Below are 6,979 nucleotides of genomic sequence, written 5' to 3'. Positions count from 1 at the left end.
ACGTAAACAGAAGGTGGTTAGCGTTCTGTTAGGACTTGGTGTGTGATCGGCTTCCTTAGGTGTCCTTCAGTGAAATAAGACACAGACCAGCTCTCCTTGCAGGCTGGAGGCACAGGGCTTAGGTTCCGTGTTGCAAGCGAACCGGACAATGCAAGTGTGAATTTCCTTCATGGCTGTCCCCACCCTCGAGTAAAGTGGTTTATCATGAGCGGCTCTTATGTCATCCTGAAGATTGGTAAATATTCTCCAGCAGAGTTAGTAGTTGCTCTTTTTCCAGAAAAGACAAGGTGCAGTCTCATAATTATTATGTACTTTTGTGTGTACATAACGTTTGCACTCTCGGAACCGCTCACTCGTAGCGGTGGTTGCATTTTTTTTTCCCCCTGGCTTCTCTATCAAAGATAATTGGACTGAGGGCATCAGCCATTATACATGGTAGGCTTTTAATAAATAACTGCCTAATTTAAATGGAAAGCACTTACTACACGGAAATGAAGTGGTGGGGGTAACCCATTGCTGCGTATTTATTTTTCCACTTATTGTATCTCATAGAATAGATATGAAAGCCTGTTAATCCCACTCAATGCATTATGTAACGCCTATTTGGAGGATTTGGAGCACTCGCAGCACTGCGCTAAAGGTGCGCTAAAAGCCTGCCCCTGGCCAGGATCCTGGCTGTGGTGACAGCAGCGTCAGGCTGGGATCCTCGGGTGGAAGGGGGGGCCCTGCGGTGTCCCTGGCGCAGTAGGTGGCGCTCGTTCTCAGAGCTGGCCGCGGCATCCGATGTGGTGTGGCCTTTTGCCCTAGAGGTGCCATTTTTCAAATTATGAACTGACCCTTCCTCGGTAGACCTCGGAGCACACAGCCACAGGCCCGGCAAAGAAACCCTGAAGTGAAATGTCACTCTTGTCACCCTTTGTTTTTAGATTAGCACAAAGTGTTCCCTTTGTTCTGATTGTTTCATCTAAGGCTAACATTTTCAAATGGTTGGGTTTTTCTTTTTTAAGATTTTTTTTTTTGGAAAAGTCAGTTCAAAGTATCATTGGGAAAACTCTTGCTTTCAATCAATGCTTGCATTGAGTTATAACCTCTTCTTTTTTATGTAGGCTGATCAGCTGACCGAAGAACAGATTGCTGGTAAGTTGATGACTTTAGGAAGTCCCAGTAGGCCAGAACTAGGCACCCCTCAGTTTGAGTGACTTCTCTGACCCTTCCCCCCCCTGTAATTTGAGGCAGTTTTCTAAGAACTTATTTAAATGGAAGCAATCAGCAGAAATTTGGGTCAGGTGTTAATTCCTTGCCAGTGTTTACGAGGCAATGTGAAAGGGAGTGGAGCTAGGAATACTTGTTCACCCTGGAGTGTTTGACTTTGTGGTGGTCAGGGCTTTGCGTGTAATGAGATTGCGCTGAGCCTGCTACTCAGAAATGCAGTGTAGAATTCTTGTGCCACAGGTCTTTTAGTAATTCACCTTGAAGGCTTGTGCTTTCTATTGGAAAATAAATGGGAATGGGTGAAAATGAGGGTTGGGACTACAATAATAATAATTAAGGGAGTTAGTTAGATTCTAGCTTTTGGTATTCCTTAGAGGATTTTTTTGAGGGGATTTCTTTCTAGGAAACCAGGGATATCTTTGAAATGCCATAAGTGCCATATGGAGAGGACACGCTGGTTACCTGGGAATAGGTTCTAGTAACCCCTATGAAATGAGTTCAGAGGGCTATAGAAATTTAACAGGGACTTTAAGGGAACACGTGGACCAATCTTCACTTGTCAGATCAGACTAATTTGAGTATGTTGGCTTAGTTTTCTTTAAAAATATGAAGATACTGTGGTTTTATGGAACCGGTTACCAGGAGCAGTGTTTGCTTTATGGACTGCTGAATGAAGGTCTGTCCGATGGGACTATTGTGGTCTTTATTTCAGTAGATAAAGACCAGGCAGTTTCTGATAATGTGCAGACTTGGATGGTTTGCTTTGGCAAGCCCAAGGGAAGTGTGTGCTGTGGCTGGGTTGGGTAAAGATGTTCATTCTAAAGGGTAAACTTTTGTTTTCAGAGTTCAAGGAAGCTTTCTCCCTATTTGACAAAGATGGCGATGGCACCATCACAACAAAGGAACTTGGAACTGTCATGAGGTCACTGGGTCAGAACCCAACAGAAGCCGAATTGCAGGATATGATCAACGAGGTGGATGCTGACGGTGAGGGTTTAGACCTATGAATGAGTGCCAGTGTTTGTGTAATTCAAGTTCAGACATGTCACAAGATTGTCTTTCAGGTCCACCAGAGCAAAGCAAATGCGCAGCGATCCTTTCGGTGGTTGCCATTACAGCCGTTGACAATGAAATAGAAGATTATGGGCCTGCCTTTGGCTGTGCTCACTGTCTAGAACATTTCCTGGATCAGATCGCTGTATTGTTCTTTTCTACTTGCCATGACCTACAGCTCAATCTTTTATCAACTGGCCAATGAGTCTGCGCTGGGTACTTTGGGGAAGTAAAAATAGCCATAGACCTTATAAAAAGCTTACTGTCTCGAAGCGGAGTGGGAAGGTGAAGTGGGAGAGGAGCACTCTTAAGTATTAATATAGAATTGAGTACAGCGTGAGCCGTAGACATGTTTATCAAGAGAATTTTGAGGATCGTGTGAAGCTTAGAGGTGGCGTGTTCGATGACTGCAGGAAGGAGATTTATAGAACTAACAGAAGGGGAGGATGAATACAACTGCAGAGCAAGAAGGAACAAGCAATACCCCTGTAACAGTGGGTCTCCAATTGGTTACCGATTCCAGTGAACAGTAGACCTTTTATTGTTCACATCTCTCAGCAGTTTTGGAGCATTCCCCTCTCGAAAAAGACCATGTCTTTTTGGAAACCATGTACTCTGTAACGTTGTAGAACATGGTAAACTTTAAAAAACGAGTGAAGAATAAAACAGTTGGGACCTAGACTGTCTGGATGATTGGTTTGATAGCCATTTGAACGATTATGGTCTTGTAAAGTGATAAGTAGAGTTAAATTTGGTCACATACATTTAGAAGCAGGGGTTTGAGCGAGCTCTTTAACACGTGGCTTCAGCCCACCCAAGCTACTTTGAAAAGAGTTTTCGTCATATTGATGTTTTGGCAAAGAGGTAGTTCATAATTCTGTCTTGGGGGACTGCTAAGATGATTGGCCATCTGGGAACCTGGAGTGGCCACCTCCCATTTTATGTGAACCCTGGGAAACTGTGCTTAAGGCCTGGCAAAGTGTATAGGCTCTGAGATTGTATGAACAAGGAGGGAGAAATTGTCTCAGGCTCCAGAATCTAGTATTTACAAAGAATAAATGTAATGCCTGAGGATGTCTTCTCTGCATGGCCGTGAGATAGCACCTCAAATAATTTACTTGTGTTACGTGAATATCATAAATACTTTAAAATTTTGAAGGCCAAAAGATTTCTGAATTATTACTTTGATTTAAAGGTACTGGTGAAAATAAGTAACTTAACCTAAGGCTTTTTTCCTTTTAACGTAATTTTGTTTTGTTTAAGTCAAGTTACTCTGTTAAACGGGTGGCTTGTTTTTGGGGGGGGTGGGGCAGTGCTCACCTAATTCATAGTGTTAAGAGGGGAAGTTGTTCGGGGGGTACTGGCCATAGAACAGACTATTCTGACAGTTTTCCTAAGTGTGTCATGGTCGACTTATGAAAACACTTCCCAGCCTTGCCCTTAACAAAGATCTTGATTTAGAAACAAAAGTGATTAGATGACTTATCATCATGTGGCCAAGAAATGCTTTCTGGAGAAGACTTTGTGATACTTTATTCTCTGTAGCATAACAAAGTCTGTTTTTCCCCCTTCCCGTAATCCTTGTCTTCCTGTAAAAACATTTTGTTATACTGGCTGGCCAGTTCTGGGCCTTGACCAGCATCACTAGCCAAGGCAGAGGGTAGGTCCAAGTGCTCACCTGCACTTGGTGGGGCGGGGGGCAGGGAGGAATGGAAGGGTGCCGTGTGCTTTTTCCTCTGGAGTTGCACAACTGCCTTTAGTGGTCACAAACCTACACGTGCGCTGTCCTTTGCATCAAGAAGGGCTGGCCGGCACCCTGATTACTAGTTTGAATCCCATGAATCATGTGAAATCACCCTGCAAAGTGTTTGAACAGTTTAGACTTACAAGTGGTTTAACTAATAATAACTTATTGATTTGCCCAGGTGAGTCTTAACCATTTTATAAAGCGCTTTTAAGAGGATGACTGCCCCGTAGCATTACCGAAGCACTTAATTTTACATGAGCTTTTGTCTTTTAATTTGAGGTAATGGCACCATTGACTTCCCGGAATTTTTGACTATGATGGCTAGAAAAATGAAAGATACAGACAGTGAAGAAGAAATTCGCGAGGCATTCCGGTCTTTGACAAGTAATCCTGGGTCTGTGTTGGAGACGGCACTTACACATACGGCTGTTGCTACTGCTTCTAACACACTTTGAACACTTAAATACAATTGCCTGGGCCTCTGCGATCTCACTTCCAAATGTGCCCACTCGTTACGGCAGCCTGACTGGGTGAGGGTAAGCATTGTTAGTAGTGGGGGAGGGCTGAACCGAGATTTCTTGATTGCTGCGCTCCATCTGTTAGCTCTAGCCAAGCCCTCACCTTTTTGGTGCACACCGGGTGCCGTATGTGGTGGGTAAGGGTGGGAGCCGGAGCTGGGCCAGCTGTCACCGTGTGCAGAGTTGGCAGTGCTGCCCGAGGGCACGCATAAGTCACAGAGCTGCTTGCCGGTTCAGAAACACTGCCCACCACTCCCAGTGACACCTGCTTGGACATTCACAGGATGGCAACGGTTACATCAGTGCGGCAGAACTACGTCATGTCATGACAAACTTAGGAGAAAAACTAACAGACGAAGAAGTAGATGAAATGATCAGAGAAGCAGATATTGATGGAGATGGGCAAGTCAACTATGAAGGTAAAAAGCACTACGCCTCTTTAGCTTCGTTTTTAATAGTCTTACCTTTGGTGTCTATGAACAAGTTAACTGCTTCACCAGACACTGATCTACATTTATTTTCTTGATGCAGAGTAGAGATGTTGTGTTCATTAAAGCTGCTTTTGAAGATAACCGAAAGTTATGATTGTTTGTCTTTTCAGAATTCGTACAGATGATGACTGCAAAATGAAGGCCTACTTTCAACTCCTTTCCCCCCTTCTAGAAGAATCAAATTGAATCTTTTACTTACCTCTTGCAAAAAAAAAGTTCATTTACTCATTCTGTTTCTATATAGCAAAACTGAATGTCAAAAGTACCTTCTGTCCACACACACAAAATCTGCATGTATTGGGTGGTGGTCCTGTCCCCTAAAGATCAAGCTACACATCAGTTTTACGATATAAATACTTGTACTACCTTAATGATAAGGAAGCACTTAGTGGACTCCTTGCAGTTCCATTTGCTCATGATTAATACACTGTTTGGGCTGGCCAGTTTTTCATGCATGCAGCTTGACAATTGAGCACAGTCAGGCATTTGTATTAAAAACGAAAAATGAAAAAACAAATCTAAAACGTACTCAACTGGGTTCTAGTTCAATTTGTTAGTAGAAATTGTCATAGCTGGTTTACTGAAAACATTTAAAATTGGTTTACCTCAGGATGCTGTGCAGAAAAATGGGTGAAGGATAAACTGTCTAGATGTAGCCCCACTTAGGACGGCCCTCCCATACTTCCATGTGCCCCTTCCCCCCACCCATGGTGACGATGACACACATCCTGGTGGCATGCGTGTGTTGGTTTAGCGTTGTCTGCGTTGTACTAGAGCGAAAATGGGTGTCAGGCTTGTCACCATTCACACAGAAATTTAAAAAAAAAAAAAAAAAAAGGAAAAAAACCTTTACCAAGGGAGCATCTTTGGACTCTCTGTTTTTAAAACCTCCTGAACCATGACTTGGAGCCAGCAGATTAGGCTGTGGCTGTGGACTTCAGCACAACCATCAACATTGCTGATCAAGAAATTACAATATACGTCCATTCCAAGTTGTAAATGCTAGTTTTTTTTTTTTTTTTTTCCAATAAAAAGACCATTAACTTAAAGTGGTGTTAAATGCTTTGTAAAGCTGAGATCTAAATGGGGACAAGGCAATGGAGGAGAGGTCAGGACCTTTTAAATGCCCACCGCCCAGCACTGGGCTTCTCACACTCCCACCCTCCTCTCCCTGATACCCCAGCACCAACCTCTGAGCCTGAGACCTTGCCTAAAACCAGAGATGGCAGTTTGCTTCATCCTATCAATGGACATGTAGGTCTACTTGTATTTTCACTGGGGAGGGGGGGGGGGGGGGGGGGGGGGGGGTGGGGAGTGAACCCTGGTAACTTCATGACTATTCAGGCAGTGGCGCTCTTAATGAAGGAAAAAAAACCACTTTTTCTCAAGCATGTACTTAGGGGTTCTTCTCAATCGTGCTGCTGATTACCTGTTTTATGTAACTACTTGAGACCATCTGTGCAAGAGACATGATTTAGTGTGTCTGTCTGTAATTCAATCCTCGCTGTGTGCTAGAAGCAGTAGTCCCTTCTAAGCCAGTCTTGATGCCTAAAGACACTACCGGTCATCTTTGATTCATGATTTTTAATTTATGATTTTACTTTTCTTCAGCCTCCTTTTCAATTTTTTTTTCCCCTAAAGTTGACTTTGCTTCCCCGCCTCCCCCCACCCCCAAGTAGAACTAACTCTAGCCCCCCCAGCTTGAAAGTCAAACTCCAGCCTAGAGGGGGTTTTGTGTCTCATAAACCTGTAACCAAAACAGATACTGGTACTGGTTTTTGCAGTGGGATTGGTGTGTTTTTTTTTTTTTTTTTAAAAACCCTTTAAAAGGAATATTGCATTTAGTGCAGAACTCTTTCTGTAATGAAGGCTGGATGTGCATTTTTCAGGGTGTTAACTGGTTGTATCTCACCAGTGAGGAGAGTTGGGTTTTGAGTGTTTTCTGTGGGAGGTTTTAA

The 6,979-nt window shown here is 43.4% G+C and overlaps 1 pseudogene across 1 annotated transcript; it reads left to right on the top strand.

The window, feature by feature from the left end:
- Positions 1-1,100: 1,100 nt before the first annotated feature.
- Positions 1,101-6,070, top strand: LOC119878213 (annotated as a pseudogene). Its single transcript, XR_005386700.1, has 5 exons — positions 1,101-1,137; positions 2,056-2,199; positions 4,292-4,391; positions 4,807-4,949; positions 5,132-6,070. The product of XR_005386700.1 is annotated as a calmodulin-1-like (transcript).
- Positions 6,071-6,979: the final 909 nt, after the last annotated feature.

This window comes from Canis lupus, unplaced genomic scaffold, assembly GCF_011100685.1.
Source record: "Canis lupus familiaris isolate Mischka breed German Shepherd unplaced genomic scaffold, alternate assembly UU_Cfam_GSD_1.0 chrUn_S1234H1410, whole genome shotgun sequence".
In the NCBI taxonomy this organism is placed as follows: Eukaryota; Metazoa; Chordata; class Mammalia; order Carnivora; family Canidae; genus Canis; species Canis lupus.
The sequence above is the reverse complement of the archived record's forward strand: the minus strand, read 5'-3'. Positions and strand labels throughout refer to the sequence as shown.